This window comes from Prinia subflava, chromosome 1, assembly GCF_021018805.1.
Source record: "Prinia subflava isolate CZ2003 ecotype Zambia chromosome 1, Cam_Psub_1.2, whole genome shotgun sequence".
NCBI lineage: Eukaryota > Metazoa > Chordata > Aves > Passeriformes > Cisticolidae > Prinia > Prinia subflava.
In genome coordinates, this window is record NC_086247.1 from 18242813 (window position 1) to 18263399 (window position 20587).

At 39.4% G+C, this 20587-nt stretch overlaps 1 protein-coding gene across 3 annotated transcripts in view; it reads left to right on the forward strand.

Moving 5' to 3' along the window:
- The first annotated feature begins 19954 nt into the window (after positions 1–19954).
- ANGPT1 (angiopoietin 1) overlaps positions 19955–20587 on the forward strand; it is a 168491-nt gene continuing 167858 nt past the window's right edge. Inside the window, exon 1 of one of the 3 annotated variants that reach the window (XM_063389306.1) lies at positions 19955–20325. The gene's annotated coding sequence lies outside the window, so the exon portion shown is untranslated. The remainder of the gene's footprint in view (positions 20326–20587) is intronic. The other 2 variants (XM_063389264.1, XM_063389192.1) reach the window with 2 other exon arrangements.

The following is a 20587-nucleotide window of genomic DNA, read 5'->3' on the forward strand; positions in this document are numbered from 1 at the left end:
AACAACTCCAAACTTCTCAGTCTCCCTTCACAGAAGTTATGCCTGACCCCAGTCTTTCTCAGAATAGTGCACTTCTGCAATATGTTGATGGTGAGGGTGTGAGCTGTAGAGCACACCTCACTGGCAAGGTAAACCAGCCAACTTCTGGAAGTTAGAACGACTTTTCTTTAGCATTCTCCAACTCTCAGGGTTGTTGTTTCCCTGAGATTCTCCTTGGGGTTGCTGGTCCCCAAGGTACTAAGGGTCCCCCCAAGGTTGCTGTTCCCTGGGAGTTTCCCCTGGGTTGCTGTTCCCAGAGGTAATAAGGTTTTCAGTCTTCTCTTCGCCCTGGGTGTTTCACACCGAAGCCAGAGACGACAAGTTGAGTCCAGCAGTCCGTGTTATCAAGCTGTTTATTCTTAATTATCTATCAGTTCTTGTCCAGCTTTGCAAGGCGTCCCCAGCAGAGCAGGACACGCGGCTGGACTGGGGCGGATCAGAGAGCCCCGCACCTTAAGTACGGTACCCTTGACCCAACCACTGTCCACAACGTATTTTTTATTTACAAAGACCTATGCTAACATGTCAGTTCTACTCTAAGCCAATCTCTAAAACCCAACTCAGCACAAGATGGGGGACGAGAGCAAGAACAAGGAGGACAGGGGCCACTCCCCAATTCCTCCATCTTGTCTCTTCAGCCCCATATGCTAAGAATCCTAATTTCTATATTTATATTCTATAATAAACCATCCACTACTTATTTTAAATTCTTAGGATTTGTGATTCTTCCTGCATGTGAGTGTTCACTCCCATGGACAGGAATCAGTCAGTGTCCTCCTGGGATCTGTGTGGGTCTAACTGACCCCCCTGTACAGATCCCAGACCCCCCTGTACAGTCTCCAAACCCTCCTGTACAGTCTTCAAACCCTCCAGGGCGGCCAGAGGAATATCCTGGACTCCAACATCCAACATTGCCTCTTCAAGATTTTATCATCTCAGCTGTCTGTATAACTTCTTTTCCACAGAGAGGTATCTCCTGAATACCTGTATTCGTCTCCTGAATTGACACTATTTCAGTAACATGTGCTGCAAATGATTTTCCTTCAGTTTGCCTTGGTGCACCTGTCAGCACTGAATTGTTGCACATGTCAACATGTTCATTCACAAAGCATGATTAAGACGCAAGGAGGGTCAAGCCTTTTGCTTGATCTCAGTTTAATTGCAGGTACCCCTGCAACATTTTAATATGTGGCTGTATATATTCAGTGTAAAACTACTTTAGTTTAGATGTCTTCTCTATGCCTGGATTTCTTGCCTGATTTTCCAGACTGTAGTCCCTTTATCTGAGGACTATGCCTGTTTAACACTTCCAGTGTAAAAGGAGCAATCATACTAAAAGCCTATTTTAAGAAATGTGAAAAGAAATATAGGAAGCAGCAACAGGAATGTTGTAGGGAAAAAAATTATTATTTTAACACTAGGCAATCATTTTTGACAGATCTGATAGGGGATGTTTTTCAGGAGTCCTAAATAATGAATAGCCATTACTGGATATGTAATACTTCAGAAATTAATAATTTAATTGCAATTTATTTATTAATTATTTCTACAACTAAAATTTACTCAAAGCTAGGAATTGTATAGAAAGAAACAACAGATATAATTTCTGAATTAAAGAATAAATTATAAAAAGAAGAGTTTGAGGCTCTTGTGGCAAGAAATGAGTGTAAAGCTGTTGGTAGTTCCTCTAATAGACACAAGAATATCTGCAGTAGTGCTCCATTTCAATCAAATACCTAAAATTACAGAGACTAATTTAGAGGTTTTTTTAGCATTTTAATTAATACAATGATAAAAGAAATCATATCTTAGTTCTAGATATCAAAATGCAAGACATTTTGTGAAATCTTTGGTATTTTATATATCTTGTTTCATCTACAAAAGAGTCTGTTCAATAAAATTTGAATTGATACCTATAAGAAAGATATTTAGAAGTTCTCCAAATATGTGTTATTAAACCCACCAAACTACTGATCTTTGTGTCACATCTTAGGGCATTCAGTTCTGTTGTCAGCATCCATTATTCTTTCTTTAATACTGGGATGAAAAGTTTTATCTTTCAGCTGCAGATATCTGTATAAACAAATTATGCTGAATTGTTGTAATATGAATTTGAAATAAAAATCTTTGTTTCCGTTCTTTCTGTTCCATGGATTTTATTCAACACCCTTCTGATATTCATGGTAGAGAAACTTTGCCAAAGGCTGCTTTTTCCTTTTTGACTTCAGAAAGGAAGGGCTCTTTTGGATCAGTTGTTATTAAAGAGGTTTGACCATGGCCATGACTGTGTGCCAACTGATGGTTGGTATCAGCTAAAACAAAAAAGTAAAGCAGAAGGAGATATCAAAAAGCTTGGATTACAGAATGATCTGGATTATTCAATTTTGAGTTAACAACAGTAAATTTACCAAATTAATTCTAGCATAATAAATGTATAAATTCATATTTAAAGGCATAAAATGCAACTTGACTATCAAAGACATTGCCAACTTATATTTCAGTTCAATGGAAATTCCAGGCTTTGGGGCTAAATTCACAGAACACTGCTACCTTGTGATCAGGATACATCTGTGCTGCACATTGCAGTTTGGCTGCCACAAGCACTCCAGCTGCTGAGGAGCGGGGCAGATGAGCCTGTGTGGGACACCCCTCATGCAGCTCTCATGTGTGTGATCATCTGTAACACACTGCAGCGTGAGGGGCAGGGTTTGTGTTCCCTGGCACTGCAGTGTGCAGGTTTGAGGCTCCTGCCATCTCTTGGGACATCACAAGACACGAATTAGGTGCAGACTGTCAATGGAGCATATGGAAAGAGAGGAGTGCCAGCACTCTACACAGATTATAAATAACCTAGGCCAGCCAACAGGAAACATTATACAAAATCCACTGCTAAGATTTAGACATTTTGGCTTTGCAACAGTGAGAGATTTCCCTTTGTATATGATTCATGGACATTCCTGCTATTAAGACCCTTTGCTAAGGAATGGGTAGAGGATCAAGGTCAAAGGAGGAGTGCAGTTGTAGCTGACTTTTTCAGTGTAGCACATATTATAACATTCACTTACCATCAGGAGACTTGGCTACAGGTTCATATTCTCCCTAAACTGATTTAAACCCACATCACCTGTTTCATGGGAGATAGTCTTTATCCTATAGCTAGAAGGTACATGGGAAGGGTAGGGACTGTTCATGCCTTGCCAGTGATGACACTTGGCCTATGTGGTTCAGTAGCTGATAGAAGCTGAAAGCTAATAGCTAAATATGAATTATAAAAGTTTTTTCACCAAAAAGCTCCCAGTTTTCAACTTTTTACTGCTCAGGACATTTCTGAGCAGACAAGATATCTATTGAAGCAATTTCTCTTTCTGGGAGTAATTAAGTCCTCGTCAGGATGGGGCAGAAAAAAATGCACATATCTTCAGGGCTTTCTTAACCCACATTTCCTCTTTCTCAGCAAAGTCAGATTGCAGAGTGTACAACAGACTAAGCTTCCTTTGTGACTGCTAGTGTGCAAGGAATAAGTCCTTGTTCCCTGGGAGTAAATGGATTTGTTTGCTTATCTCTTGAGTAATGGTTTGTTTGATTGCAGTTTGTGTGATTTGTGGTTTGGCTGAAGTTTTGGCTTCGCAGAGTCTGTTTGGGGCTGTTGAGAGAAGGAAAAACATCTTGAAGCTTGAGGGGTGAAAAAGCCCTTCTGCTTTTAATCACTGCCAACAATGTTAATGTTTTGTTAGCTGCCAAATCTCTGTGACAGGGTAAGTTTGACTAAGGTAGACATTCCAGAAGCCAGAACTAGTAGCAATGAAGGGTGACTTGCACTGGAAGAGCATTGTCCTATCTGTGTTAAAGATGAGGGGAAAAGCAAAGAAGACAAGGCTTTGTCAAAAAGCAGCACAGAAACAAAAAGTGTGAATAGAGTTTATATTTTTATAGATAGATTTTGATAATCAAAAGTGTGTAACTATTTTTTTCCTTCATTAACAACTTGTCATGGTATGTGTGGGGTCACATAATAGAATTTCTCTCCAAGAGGTTATTGTATTTTCTGAAAGCATGTGGTTTGCATGCAGCACAGTATGTTTTGGATCCAGTTGAAGACACAGCAATGCACATATCATTTAGGGATCTCACATGACAGTGATTTAGTACCAATAAGAGATCAGGGGTTTAAGTCTGAGAATCACTACACTTGGTACATCCACTTGCCCATTTTATGAGCTGTGGAATGTGAATCTCAGTACAATGTAGTAAGTTCATGGGCAGTTCTCTGGGGTGTCTCAGATTTTCTTTTCTAAACAGCCACCATTTTTGGGGATGATCTTACTTGAGAGTCTTGCTGAGCCAGGCTGAACTTACGCCTCTCCTAGCATGACTAAGGTAACATCTTAGTCACTTTCCTAGACAGCTGGTAAAGCAGCTGAAATTTTGTGTGCTGAACACATGTCTCAGTCCTGGTCTTGCAGACTTAGATCCTTTCAGTGTACTTTCCCTTGGATATTTGATGATCATCCATCCTGTGTACACAGGGTGCACTCTGGGTGGACTCTTGAGATGAATTATCTGGGCCCTCTGTGGTTTGGCTCTGAGGGAAACTCATCCCAGCAGCCAGTATGTAAGACAGAAAATCAAGTTTGCTTCTTTACACACCCCTTCAGCCTTTTTGTTGCAAGATTTTCTTTTTCACGTATCTACATGCTCTTGTGTAGCAGCTCAGTTTCATGACATGGAAACAGCCCCCAGCTGTCTGTCAGCCATGAGATACAATCATACAACTTAATTATCCATTTTTTTTCCCTTTTTATGTTTTTCCCTATGGTCCTGGTTTGTCCTGTAGATTCTACCAGTATAGTTTTCACTACCATCTTTTTAATCCCAAATGAATGGGCTTCTCCATCCCAGCCCTGAGAAGGCTCTGGGATGCTGACTATAAAAATAACAATACAGTTTAGGGTTTGTCAAGGGAAACAGCACAAAAATTTTAAAACAAAGGATTTTGGAACACAGATGCTAGAAACAAATGTAACAGGAACTGTGCAAAATTTGGAGTATATGTAGCTCCAAGGATCACAGAACCACACTTGATCCCAGTAGGCATTGCTTGGAACCTGTTTTTTTCCTACTAGGTTTTGGTCTCTGAAAGCTAATGGAAGTTAAGTGGACTGTTTGCTTAGGAAAGGGTATTAGGCATGGACTGGGGGAACGGTGTTCATGAAGAAGGTGGCTGAGTACTCAGTGTGTGATGTGTAAGAACCAGGTACCAGTCAAGATCTCCCACACAGTGTGCTAGGTCTCATAGCCTACCTCTGCTATCTTCTGTCTTTTGTCCTGTTCAGAGCTAGTGTGAAAGTACAGCTGCGTACAGCTGAAGCTATTACTTAGCTCTGGCCCAGGACAAGAGCAGAGCAGTACACCTCCTCTGAGCCAAACCACGTATGCTTGAGTACTCTCTTCATGGCTCCCATACTTCTAATTTCATAGATTACCCATCCACTTGGCCAAAGATCAGGCTGGTGTGCCCAGGCAGCTGACTTTGACTGCAGATGCCCAAACTGTTCAAACAGAAAATAGAAACGGTCATTGTAGATATCCCAGCTAAATGAACAACCTTTGCCCCAGGCTGTCATGGGTCCCAGCTGACATATTCTCTGTCTGCATCAGCCCTGGAAATGATAGGTTCCGTCAGTGTGATCCTGTGCCTGGCTGGTGTCCCAGTGGGAATAGAGGAGGGAAGAGCCAGTGAGTGCTGCATGCTCTCTCCAGACTCTTCCATGCCTGCATGCAGTACATGGGGGACAAAGGCTTCACCAGACCCATGGTGAATCGTGGGGACCATCACACGCAGATGTCACCTCTGGCAGACAATCCTCCCTGCTTCGTTGTGGCAATCACCCATGTGATTGCAGGGGTATGCAAATACTTTTCTCAATGCTATGCAACCTTCCTATACAGCACAAAATGCTTCAAAATGTGGAAAGCATTGGGAAGAAAAACATGGGCTATGGAGAAGCCTATTATCCCAGGAAACATCTGGCTATACTTACTGCCTGTCTCAGGCTGAAGTACAGCTCTATAACTGCTGACTCATTAGCTGCAAGGAGAATAGTAAGTGATGATGATGATGGGCAGAAGTGACATCAGTCCAGTCTCTTTTCCCATCTCCAGGTACTCTTGATGAGCAGGAAAAATCATCATTCTTGCTTTTCATGCATGTATATATCTACAGTTTGGATGCAATATGTCTTCCTATGCAACTCCAGTAAAATAAGCAAGTGAGGGCTTTTTGTGTAAAGAAACAGGTATGGGGCTGTGATTCACATTTTCCCAGGGTGAAACAAATATAGACAGTAGTCAAAGCCTCCAAATGTGACAGACTCTAGGTCCTGGAGTAGGAAAGCTTTTTTTGAGATTGGAAGGGTTTAGGTCATATGAGGCCAGTTCCCAATCACTAACAGAAGTGCAGGGACAGAATTGCCAGCAACACTAGACCGTTCTATTGGCAAATTGCCTAGGAGCTGGCTGTATGCTTAGAAAATGATAGGAAAAAAGAAAGAGGTATGAAAGGCCTTCAAAAATGATCCAGAGTTTGTTTTCAGATGCTCCCTTGTTTCCTTAGAGAGCAACACACAGGAGGCTTGAAATCTCAAAGCTCTGCATCTGAGTACATTGCAGTTGCCAAGCTTTTCATAGTTGCAGAATATCTTCCCATCATCCATGCACCCATTATTATTCTCAGTCCATACTAGTCCTTCTTCAGAACCTTTGGCTTAATCAAACACAGCTCATTGCTTAGTCCTGTACCAATAAACAAAACAAAGCCAGGGCCTCTCTCATGGCCCAGAACACAGGAGGTTTGGATGGCTAAAATTTTCCCTTCTCTACAGGAAAAAAAGATGGCCTCAAGTGTATTTCTGGACCAGTCCTTGGCCAACAGTATTTTCACCAGTGGAAGAAGTTCACCTGGCTGAGGCCAAGTCCACGCCAAGGAGAGTGTGAACTGTTGAACAGCAGGGAATGTTGAACACTCAGTGGAACAGTAAAGTCCTGCAGGAGGCCAAGTAAACCATGCACAACCATAGCAGAACACAGCCCCTTTGCATGTGCTGGCAAGAGCAGACCTGAGAGGAGTTTCCCTCTAGAGTTCTAGCAGCTGTTTTAGAGCTACCCACCTTCATTCTGGATTGGGATCATCAGGATTCGTGGTGGGATTCAGGTTAGTGTAAATGAGGCACACATGGCCTTGATCTGGTTTAAAAGCTGTCCCTGTCTCTGTGATGATAACCACGGTGTTGTAGCTAACACTCAGCCATGTGGCAGTGGCAAAGTCTGAGGCAGTGGGCCAACAGAGATCTACAATGCGTGGCAGATCACAGCTAGGGCCATGGCTACAGTTGGAAACCAAAGACAAAGGGAAATAAAGGGCCCTGTGCCTGCATAAAAGATGCAAGGCTGGTGCCAAGGACAATGACTGTGGGCAAGTAGGCAGAAACAAAGCAAGAAGGGGCTGTGAGAAGGCTCGCAGCCTATCTGTAGGAGGTTCACTAGCTGTGGGAGATCTGGCATGGTCAGACAGTCCTGACTTAGCATAAAGTTCACTGGCACAAAGTCATCTCATCAACATTTTTGAAGTACTATAAACTTGCTTTGCTGGCTCAAGTGTAAGTTTATCAGCACTCTGCATCATGTAGGGGGAGTGTTCTTAGTCCAGCGGAGTCTGGATTTAATCTACAGCCAAACCGTAGACATAGCCAGAGAAAGCTGTGACAGAACAAGAAAATGGATATGTGTACTAAAGGTAAAAATTGAGGGGAAAAAAGTCACTACAGCATGGGGGAGCAAACTGGCAAATATAAGTGCTGAGAAGAGAAATTAAAAATATCCAAAATACCAAGTGATTATAGAGGCACGGTGCTATACACAGCATATACAATTCCTATAGATATCAAGTGCAGAGCATGCTGTGACAAATGTTTTGCAAATGGCCCAGTGGAAGTTGAAATATACAGCCTTCACAGTAGGATAGACAAGTGAAAAACACAGTGAACGAGCCTGTGATATGCTCCCTGTGATCCTTACTGTTCATGTATCACACCAACAATTTCCTGCAGGCTAGAGAAATTTTAGTGTTTCTAATTTTACTGGAATTCTCTCCTGCTTTCTTTCACTGTTGCTTCTTTATTACTACTGGACCATGCTAAGCAGAAGACCCACTCTGGTGCCATCTGAATCTTCTCAAAGGTATTCTGGAGACTAAAGTACATGAAAAATGGCCCCATTTCCCAGTTTATTGATTCAGTTTTTCCTCTAGGTAAGAAATATTTTATTGTTATTAAGATGTCTTAGACCATGCTGAAATCAAAACAGGCAAAGTCAAGTGGAAATTGCCAGTATTCATAACATCCCGGACAGACAAAGCAGTTGCTAGTGTTTATATAGTTTTATGTGGAAAAAAAAAAAAAGAAAAAAAGGAAAGAAACTGTTTCATTTACTCTTACTACATTTATGTAGGAAAGGTCTCCGCCTTATGCTGGTGACTCCTGTTCCTGAAAAAGTTCCAGCCCCTGGATACCTGTTACACATCACTTGGAGAGAGTTTCAGGAGGTTCTCTACAGAAACATCCATCACCTCAGGCCCATCCTGCAGGATTCGTATTCAGATAAATCACTGACTACACCATGATTTTTGATGTGTGGAGAATGCTAAGGCTAGCAGACAAGCTCTTTTTAAATTCCCAGAGAGACTCAGACAAGTATTTCATCCTAATATTTGTTCTGTTCCTTTCTTTCTTGTGAGATATTTGGATTGTACCTGTCTGTTAGAGCATTGTTTCATATTCTTGGACTATTAGACTATTGGTAATCTGGAAAATAAAGTGGTTTACCCTTTAATACTGGTATAACTTGTAATTTCTTCGTGACTCCCTGACAGGTTTCAATGTGAAATGGGCATTATACTTGATCTTCTATATCAATTTCTGTGTTTAGAAAGAAAACATACCATAAACACCTAATTAATGTAAATACATGTTGGAAGGTATTGGCTTGAATGGGAAATTGTACTTATGTAAAATGGAAGAAAACGAAGTAGTTACAAAGCATATAATACCACACCTTTTCATTAAAGAAAGAATAACTAGAAATTTATAATCTCCACAATCCTTTTGTATGGACTGACGTTTCTTCATATCTTAGACAATCCTCCTACAAGCAGCCTGGCTGTCATAAAAATTTCAGATCATCTGAGAAAAGTAAACTTAATAAACGGGGAGAACATTCTGGACTCAGAAGATTTGTCCCAATCTGTAGCCTCAAACTTGGTCATGCTGCAGATGACACAGTTGTCTAGAGGTTTTCGCCTTCCAAGGATTGAAAGTGCTGACAGCACAAAGTCAATGAGCACAGAGAAGCATACTGCACAGGAGGAGTAACATGATCTCAAGGACAAGAATACTGGAATAGTGTAAAAAGCTATAACACAGTGTTCAAAAATCAGTGACAATTTAGCTAAGGTTAAAGACCAAGTTTCAATGAGGTGACTAATTTTAATTTTATTCTGAAAAGATCAGTTAAGACTCCTTAAAAAGTAAGACATGGTTGTACAGAAGACTATGCAGTGCTAAGTTCAGCTGTCTAGTTGTTAGATGATAAATAATTTAAGTTTTTAGATAGTTTAAATATTTTTGTGGTGGATTCTTTTCTTTTTTTTTTTTTTTCTAGGATACAGTGCTATCTGAAATAGTACCATTTTGGATATTCTAATGAAGACAGATATTAGTTTTATAGCTGTCATGATTTAGAAAGATAAGTAATGCAAAGTTTGGAGAGAAATGTAATACCAGCTGCCAGATCAACTATCAGAACTGGCAAAAAAAGTAAATCTTTGGTTAGATAGCTTTTCTTCAGTCATTAGAAATGTTTGTTTGCCTGAAAACCTGTGAATTTTCTATGCTATTAAAATTTGTTTAAGGGCATATAGTAGAATGACTGATAAATAAGCCAAAATAGAAGACTAAGCATAGGATATCAGATTGCTGAATATACGGAAAGAGAAAAAAACCAAGATAAAAATAAATAATCCTTGTAGAAACATGTATTTTTTATGCTGCTTTTTTTAAGGGGGAGTTTTATGTGTGAAATATAAATCTGCCAACAAGCATTTTTAACGGTTTAACTTTTTAAATTTAATTTTTAAAATTTTTAAATTTATTCCATGTGAACATATCCATACTAAGCCACACTGTTGTGTAATGTGACTTATACAAAATGTTTTAAATAATAATTTGAAGACAAAAGTGTTTCAGATCAGGAGAGTCAAGAGTTATTAAGTTCATTAGAGAAATTTGATTCGCATTTCATTACATGAATGTAAAATACTAAAGGGGTGAAACTAGGCACATGAAAAACAATATTTACTTTTTCCTGTCATGGAAACAGCTATTAAAATCACCTGCTGTTGCAGAACTCAATGAGCTAATAGATGAACCTTTTCACAATTATTTTCAGTTGTGATGTCAATCCTCAAGAGTAGACTGATGTTTTCCTGATGAAATTGCCTCACAAACAAGACCCAATTTAATTGAGTTACTGGCATGTTTATTGACACAAGCATCAAATGACTTTGCCTACATGAATTATTGGCTGGTCCAAACATTCCCAACATGTCTGTTTCCCTGAGTGAAAATCAAACACAATTTATCTTGTGTCTAACCTCTGCAGAGTTGGATAAAAGTGACAGGAGCCATGATGCTTACAATAATATACAGATAGCGACTGTGTGATGGCAGTGCTTAGTTTGCTCCCAGCTCCTGGACACGAAGGCCATGGACGTGGAGGCCAGCAGCCCACCTGGGTTAGCAGGACTGCAGCAGGCTGGGCAAGCTTGCTGTGCTGCACTGACTGCAGATGGCCAGAGTTAAGGCCTGGGAGGTTAACAGTGCCTGATGCTGCTGCCAAAATCTTGAGTGGATATTCTGGGAGGAAGGGAGGGAAGAGCTGTTCACTGCTCATGACTGTTGGAGAGGCTGAGGTGTCCTCTATACACCTGTCCAGTCAGCACCTCAACTGCCTCCAGACTGATAAACACATATAAAAACCTTATCATAAGGTAACTAATCATGTTTGTAGCTTAAACTACCTGTGGATGTACAGTGAAGTTAAAACTGGATGAAATAGACTTGAGCTGTGTGATACCTCTGGAAAAAAAGAATATCTTTATCAACACTGTGGTGCAAGAAAGACTGGAAAAAACTCCAGCAGTCTGAATGAGAGCCACCACCTTTTGTATAACAGTAAAAATGCCCTCATCTCTGAATGCCCTATCCTTGTTGCTCAAGCTACATGGGGAAGGTTTTAGGAAATGTTCCTTAGGACAAAAGCTGGAGGTAAACTTTGCATTATCTCTGTACTGAGCTGTTACAGAACTATGTGAGTGAGCTGCAAATCTACCTATGATACTATTTGAAACCAGTATCATTTACTGATTTGTGAGGACACCTATCTTCTAATGACCCTGTGATTATTAGTTGGTCCCCAACTTTCTTGTTGTTTATTAATGCAAAAATAACACCCATGAAAACACTCTTGAAAGAAAAAACAGAGTGCATTATCATAGAATAATTAAGGATATTATTATTATTGTTAGTATTTTGCATCCTCACTATCCAATACATTATTTTAGGCATACTCTGACCTGATTTGAGTTATACCCCTAAACTGAGGTAATACAGGGAAGTAGAGGCCCTTTGTCTTCAGAATTCAGGTAGTATATAACTGCTAATACTATGGCAGATATATGCACACACATTTATACATTCATAATTCCAATTAATAATTGTACATTTATACATTCATAATTCTGATTTGTACACAAACCCATGGCTCATTGTATACAATTTCCCTCTGTAGTTGAATTTATCTGAAATCATAAATACCTCCTCTAGCACAATCCAAACTCCATGTATCCCTTCAGGAGTGAAGGGATATAGTTGTTTATATATGTATATATATATACACACACACATATATATATTTAATATATATAAGTTTTATTAGATAGATGTTATTTAAACATTTGAAAAAATATATTTTCACAGAAATATTGCTAGCTAATGTATTCTCCTGATTTTACAAAATAATGAAAAATTTGTTCATTCTAAAGTCTTCATAATAGCTACTTTTCCTCTAGGAAATTAATTCTTTGATCCTTTGGCTTTAGTAAAAGAAATGAAGGCATAAAGTCACAGATAATATGCAAATTTTTAAACAGTTTCAATTTCTATACTTTAAATTACCATAAAGCCATTTGAACCATCTGTATTTCAAACACTTATAATTATAGAGATTTATATTTACATCTGGCACTATGACAGAGTTGTAACTAGCTTCTTTTGGATCCCATTGCCTAGACCCCATCACATCTGACTCTGCACTGGTAATGTGGAGGACTGGAGAATGCCATTAGTGACCCCTGCTCCAGAGACAGACAGCTGTAAATGGTACTTAGTATCAGAGTTTAGAAAATACTTGTGTTATGTACTTAAAAGATTTCCCAGGACCATGTAGAAACAAAAGCCATACAGCAGTTGAAGAAGAAAAAGGTTTTCCATTAGGAAAGGTCTAATCCGTGTGTGTAGCTCCTACACTGCATGTCAGAACACAGTTTGAACAGGATTGAAATATTTTTGCATTATCACAATGCAAAATATAAAGTAATAATTTTAAATATCCCCACATGATTTTCTGATTCTGCTAGAGTTCTAAATTTATAACACTTTTAGTATTGCACATAATAGCTGCAGTCAAAGTTGTTAGGAAGCAGCCCTTCTCAAATCTTGAGGTGCAGCTGTGTGTTTCCTGAGCAGTGCTTGGGCAGGGGAAAACAGGCTGGGGTCAGCCTGTGGCCTAGCTCAGCCTTGTCAGGTTCTGAGAGCACACCTTGCATCACAAGTGATTTCTCATTCTCCCTCAACTACAGGCAAATAGAAATGGAAAAATTGTTACAGTGCCTTTGAGTTCTCGCCTAGAGTTGCCTGTAGGGAACAGCTGTGCAGCACTCAAAAGTGTGCACAGTCATCCTCATGTAGCTTACAGAAGATGGAGAGTTATCCACGTGCACTTGTAAGTAGTTGGCTCATGCAGAATTCAGGTGTAATTTTGGTTTTTAATTAATTTTTTTTTGAATAGTTGGCATTTGTTCACAGAAACAACCTTGGAAGATTGGCATGTTTTGTGATAGAACACAGGAAGGCTGTTGGAAAAGCTCCCCAGTATTTCTGGAATAATCTGAAGTCAGACTGCAGTGATTTTTCTGTTTTCTTGAAGTTCTTTTGAAAGACAGCAGGAAGATCCAAGGGACTGACTCTACCAGTAAAGAATTGAATTGAATTGAAGAAGAGCCTAGATGGGCCAAAAAAGAAAATATCAAAGACTGGTTGATATGAGACAAGGTATTATATTTTATAGTTGAAATCTCTTTGTGGTAATGGTCAGTTAAAATTCTGACATTGATTGAAGCAAGGATTTATTGTCTTCCATGCTTTTAAGTACTTACTGAACAGTAACTGGTGCTCAATAATCAAAGAAAAATGAGGTCTTCAGCTTATACTAAAGATTCATCCAAATGAAGGGTCCGAAAATTGTACAGATGCAATGACTGGAGAAAACACTGCCTTATTCTGTGGACAAAAGCAATATTGCAGGCATGTTGGACACAAAAGGGTTTTCTCTAAAAAATGCTTTGTTCTCATGCACTTGATTGTTTTCAGCTGCTGTAGTCAGAGGAGGGTGGCTGTAAAATTGCATTACAAAAATGCTGAAGATGTTGCACTCCACATTAATTTCGTTAGGAAAAAAAAGAAATTTTAAAGGGTAAGATGAATGGGCTGTCAGTCTGAAAGCACAGGGAAAGCTAAATTTAAAGTTGGATATAGTTGTGCAAGACAGTATTATGCCAGAAACTGTAATATTAGCACTGAAAGGAGAGCCACAGGCAGCAGAGGGTAAGGTGGTAAACTTCAGCCTTATGATAGGGAACTTATCCCCGCTGAGGGAGTTTGTGAACTAAATTCATAGGGAAAAAACCAACTGGAAAGGATTCAATTTGTAATTGGACCAGAGGAAAATGTATCCATTATAGGATTAGAGAGAGGTCGTGCTATGGCGTCGCTGTGCTGGTTCTCTCACTCTGCTCCGGGTCCCTCTCACGATAACGTCAGGGAAAGCTGCAGGACAGGGATGGGCAACTGTGCTCCTCTTTCATATAGGATAGCTGTTCCTTTTCCTGTGGCTGAGGCTAAATTAAGGGGTAGATATGATTTGTGTGTAGGTGTGAGGGGGAACAGCAATTTCCCAAATGTCTTTGGCTGTGTACAGGTGAGAACTGATTCAGGAGGGTTTATCTCAGTGTGAGAGACCTCCCGAGAGTGATTGGGAATGAGAACATGAAAGCATGCAGATAAAGAGGTGTAATGTGCACTTGGATAATTATCACACAGTAGGGTTTTTGTCCCTTTGTGTTACTTATTTAGCAGAAGTAAAAATGTAAACAGCAGATATGTTTGTTTATGATTGTCTTTCCTGGTTTACCAGCATTTGAAGGGCAGGCTCCTTATCCTGGTAAATCCACACCTGATTTTACATTGTTTGTGATATCCAGAATATGAGAAGTCTTGTCTTTATTTGTCCTGATACAGTACTCTAGTCCTTAAAACATCATTCCTGTCTGGAACTGCTGCAGAGAAAAATATCTCTATTCACTTCAGCCCCCTCAATCCTCCTTTCTGGAGTCCTGGAACAACACTGGCTTTGAGAAGGACAGACATGGAAACTCTGTGTTCCTATGCACAAGTTAAAAAATAAACTTGTGGGTTTTTTACTTCAATGTTTTTATGTCTTTATCTCAAGACCAAAAGCCTTTAAGCACTTAATGATGTGGAGAGTGAAACTGCATGTAGCTATTGTGTCCTGCTCAAGTTCCTGCTATGGCTTATGTCTCACTCTGATTGCACAGTAATAGCAAAGTTTCTGAAAGTATATATATTATCTATTCTAAATAGTTCTCCTTGGTTTATTAGAGAGTTTATTGTTTTCTTCTAATAAGTAACATTGAAGAAACATGAAGAAAAGGCCTCCTGATTATTTACTTTCTTGAGGCCCTGGCAGAAAAGGCACAGGGTCCTTATTGCTGCTATAATCATAGAATGGCCAGAAGATCATAATAATGTGTCACAAGTAAATGTTTTCAGTGAGATATTAGGCTGAGATCTGGTATATTTCTAAACTATATGTCAGGCCTTGAAAGTTTTCAATTAATCGACTTCAGGTTTAGTAAAGTGAAAATCTCCCCGGTAAGGGGTTATCACAAATATACCCAGGCTCTGTAACTCAGAAGAGCCATACTCACACTGAGCACTTACACGAAGACCTTAAAGAGCTTTTAATCACTGCATGCTTAACCAATTTGCAGCAGATATCTTGGCTAACAATTATAGCTTCCCCTAAACTCCAAAGTATTTGTGGGCAGACTGTAACTCTCTCAAACAATTCAGTCACTCAGAATTTTACAGAAGTATCTCTTTAAGGAAGACTTTCAAACTGCAACATATCAGTCCTTAAAAATAATTCACACACCAATTTATGCATTTATTTTAATGTATATAACTAATCTAGTAAGCATTTAGCACTTACTGTGTTATTTAAAAATGTAATGCAATACACGATACTGTAAAATTATTGCAAAATCTATTTATTATACAGTGTGCTGTTCACTACAATAATGTCTTGTTGATTGTGTTGAAAAAGTTCCATTTTTAATGTAGTTATTTGAGATAATGCTATAGATCTTTGATATTATATATTAAGATGTCATTGTACCTGCTTCTGTTAGCAATGGAAAGCTAGATATGTCTGAGAAGATATATCTTCATTGACTATGTATACAATATATCTATAATCGTATAAACAAATGAAAACACTAAAACAAATTTCTCTTTATGTGAAAAAAATGTTTCTGCCTTCAGTGTATTAAACATTGCTTCTGGAATTCCAACACCAAGAACATCCTTCTTTTACCAAGAGCCTCAATAAAGACAGAAAGCAAGAGAAAGCTGAACTGTTGGCTTTTAATGGAACTGCAAACAGGACAAGCAGCATTTGCAGACTGTTCCAAAATGAAACAATTACATGCTTTAAACTGGGTGCTAGCTCATTCAGGATGCTCAGCCTACAGGTGCTACCAGGCAAACTGAAGGGCTGGGGGCCACAAGGGTTCTGTAGCTCCACTTGAGATTTGGTCTTCACTGAAGGCTGCTTTTGAAATTCCTGAGAAACTGTCCCCTTCCTCCTGAGAGAGGGGTTCAATAAGGAGCTGCAGAAATGACAAACCACAGGCTATAAAAACCCACAAAGATGCCAACAGAGATGCAAAGCCAAAGAATTTATATCTATATCTCCATTGTACATAAGTATGTAACTATATATACAAAATACCATTATATATCATATCCAATTTTATTTAGATACATATGTTTGCATATGTATCTGTATATTTTGGAATATATTTATGTTTGCATAAATGACAGATAAAGGCACATATACATATATATATGTATAACCAGACTGTGTACTAGTTACTTCTCAGACCAAATGTGTTTGAAAGTAATTAGAGAAGATAGTTCTGATGTTTGGTTTTGGATGTTTTAAAAAATACATATGGTACTTGCCTCCCTTCTTTCAAATAAAGAAATTTCTGTAATCATCCAGGTGATCAGTTCTACCTTCCTAACAGAGAAACCAAGAAACAAAGTAACTATAGTGACATGCAAATAATCAAAGCTTTTTCTTTAGTAATTCAATCATTCATTTTTCAAAATATCCCTAACTTCAAGATAAGGGTGAACATGAAAGTGAAATTATGACTGACTTTTTTGTTTTGTTCAGGTGGTTTCTCAGGGCTACTCTCTATATTAATAGAGTTATTTCACAGAAGTCTATTTGTCTGTGGTCTTCTGCCAGTGTTGCAAACACTGTAAGTGTTAGAAAAACATGAGAATTGGAAGTTTACAATTTAAATATTTAAACACTCTATATCCTTTGTCTTTCTTTTTTAGAAAACCCAGTTTTATAGAGAAGTTAGGTACTCAAAATTCTGGTTTCCTATAAGTATTTTTCAGATAGCACTGTTAAAGAATTGACTTTTAAAGTATGCTAGAATGTCAAAAATGTTGTTTGCTAGTATGTTAAACAATATATAATGCAGTCTGGCCTTCATAAAAATACAAATAGTAAGATCTAATGTGCAGTGAAAGTAGTAAAATATATATTTATGATTTTCAAGGCTTACATTTAATGAGAAGAAGATACATATTTAAAACCACTATATAATGTCTTTTGGTGTGATAGTTGTGTCCTACACACATAACTACCATGAGGGAATCCATTCTTGCATTGTCATATACAGTATATCTGTTTGGCATCACTTAAACATGATAATACTGAGGATTTGAAAAAACTTATAAAAATTAGGTGGAAATGAATAAAAATTTTATAAACAAATCCTTGTCTCCTTTGTACTTTTTCTTTCTCTCTTTCATATTTATGGTTTGGGGCTTTTTAATAGCTCCCATTATTTCTTGAACTTCTAAAATGTAGATTTGTTCATGTTTGTCATATATGGGGAACTGCGCTATTTCAGACTGTAAGAAGTTAAAACACATCTAAATTATGAATATTTTCTAGTTCTGCTTTTTAAATCTCTATATGCTGACCCTATCACTAAAGCTGAGTAATGCCCTGGGGTGGCCTCACCTTACATCCTGTGTGCAGTTTTGGGCACAACTATATAAGAAAGATATTAAACTATTAGGGAGCATCCGAAGGAGAGCAACAAAGATGATGAAGGGCTGTGAAGGGAAGCTGTATGAGGAGGAGCTGAGATCACTTGGTCTGTGCAGCCTGGAGAACAGAAAACTGAGGGGAGACCTCATTGCAGTCTACAACTTCTTCGTGAGGGGAAGAGGAGGGGCAGGAACTGATCTCTGTAGTCTTGAGACCAGTGACAGGACTCAAGGAAAAGGCAGGAGGGTCAGCATATTCTGTGGTTCTATGATAGATGCACACAACTAGAGGGTCAGAAGAGCTTTAGCCTACACTGTAGAAGTAGAGCTTCATTCTTCCTAACGAGTCCTTCATACAAACAAATTGTTCACTTTCTTTGCTAAATTACTATGAAAAATTTGAAATAATTTACCATGCAAGTAGACCTTGCATGTGTTCCCTACACTATTAAGAAACAGCTATTTTGGTAGTTACTATGCCTTGCATAGCAAATCATCCTGGCATAGACTGACTCATACTGATACCCTTCAGACACACTTCCTCTCTCACTCGTATTTGTGAAGGTTTCAGTGGTGCAAATTTACATTGGCACCAGCACCACTGTTTACTTGAGCATTTCAGTTAACATTAAAGCTATCAGGTGATATATACCTAAATATAATTTACCCTGTTTCTGCTTTTTCTCTCAGTGACTAAATTTGTTTCATTTTGCACCTGATAGGAAATATAAACCATCATAGTTAAAAGATTTTTGAATCTTTATGAAAGTTACAAGAATAAAGAAGCCACAGCAGAATCCTGTACAAATGTGCATGAATGCTGCCATTGTTAAACTGTCAGGACATTAAGAGTTCTCTGCTGTTGCTCAAGTGCTTTCAGCCAGTCTGAAGCAATCTGTCTGTTTGGGCCAGTTCTTGTTCCCAAACATCCCACACCTCGTGTCCCTTCACTGGTGACCTGTGTAGGCGTGTGGTGCTGCAGAACTGGAGCTCGAGACCTTTCTTTCTTTAGGAAGGAGAGGACTGCATGTGTTTGTCACACCACACACAGCAGTATGGGCTCCGAGTTTTGAGCACTCTGAAATGCTAACGTCGCCACACCGAGTTTAAGATTACATATAGGTCAGCGTTATGTGTAAAGGGGAGAATGACATTTCTCCAAGGACAGATAATATTATTTATAACAGATTTCTTGCACTTTCCAGTGATGGTATCAATTGTTTACAGCTGACTGAAACAAGAAGAATTAGTCTGATAAGGGATCAAGGCTTGGGTCCAAGCCCAGATCCTTTTACCAAGGCTGCAGTACAGTGTGTTGTAAGATTGCACAGTCAGAGAGTTACTGAAAAAGTAGCATAAATATTTTTAGGCAAAATCCTAGTTCCATGAAAAAATTTTCATTAACTTTAATGACTTCAAGATTTCCCCCCTGCTGTGAAGCTGATTTCTCATTGGTACAGGGCATTTTTAACACAAAAGCCTTTGCTAATGCCTGAAATATGACATTGACTGGATTGAGTGAGGGGCTCAGTTTGTTGTTTTTTTTTCCCCTTCATTTATGAATAATATGTTTGTTAAGACAGTCTCTAATCACGAAATCACATTCTGGTATAATGATTAATTTGAACTTTTAGAAAATTTTCTTTGAATATTGTGGAGGGAAAAATAGTTGAAATACTTTTGATAATGAAGTATGTAGTAGTGTGAAAATAATTGAAGTGGAGAATACTTCTTTACTTTTATAGAATTTCACAGAATCACAGAATGTGTGGAGAAAGAAGGGACCTTAAAATTCTTCTAGTTCCAATCTCTCTTCCATGGTCAATGACACCTTCCACTGGACCAGGTTGCTCAAAGCCCCATCCAGCTGGTTCTTGAACAATTTCAAGGTTGGGGCATCTTCAGCTTCTCCAGGCATCTTGTTCCACTTCAGTCAGTAACATCTCTTAGTTGGCAATTACATGTAGAAAACTTTAATGAGCTGCAAGCCAACACGTAGGTTTCAGTGGCAACCTGAATATACATCTCTATTCCTCTTTTTAACTTTGTTTAGAAAATGAGAGAAAATTAGGGAAAATACACAGCAAAAGAAAGGATTAATTTCCTATGCGCTTTGCGGGTCATGAAAAGGATATATTTTACTAGTGGTTTGCTTGTGACACTTGCAGCTAGTCAGGAACTGGCCTGGTGGACGCTAGGGTACACTCGCTACATTCACTGAAGGAAGGGTTAAGCACAGGACGGGGCCTGTGCCTCCTTGCCCCGTGCCCAGGCTGGCCCGTGCCCCGTGCTCTCACTCCTTTACTGGCGGCAGGCGCGGTCAGCTGGACTGCAGAAACTGCGGATTCTGGGGAGCACCCCAAAACACCGTCAGCGAGCCCCTCGTGTTCCGGCGCGGGGCTGCCACGGCAGCGATGGGCATGTGCCCCGGTGCCGGTGGGGATTTGGCCCGATATCGGTGGGGATGTGCCCCGGTACCGGTGGGGATGTGCCCCGGTTCCGATGGGGATTTGTCCCGGTGCCGGTGGGGATTTGTCCCGGTGCCGGTGGGGATTTGCCCCGGTTCCGATGGGGATTTGTCCCGTGCCGGTGGGGATTTGTCCCGGTTTGGTGGGGATTTGTCCCGGTGCCGATGGGGATTTGCCCCGGTGTGGATTTGCCCTGGTAGGGATTTGTCCCGGTTTGGTGGGGATTTGTCCCGGTGCCGATGGGGATTTGCC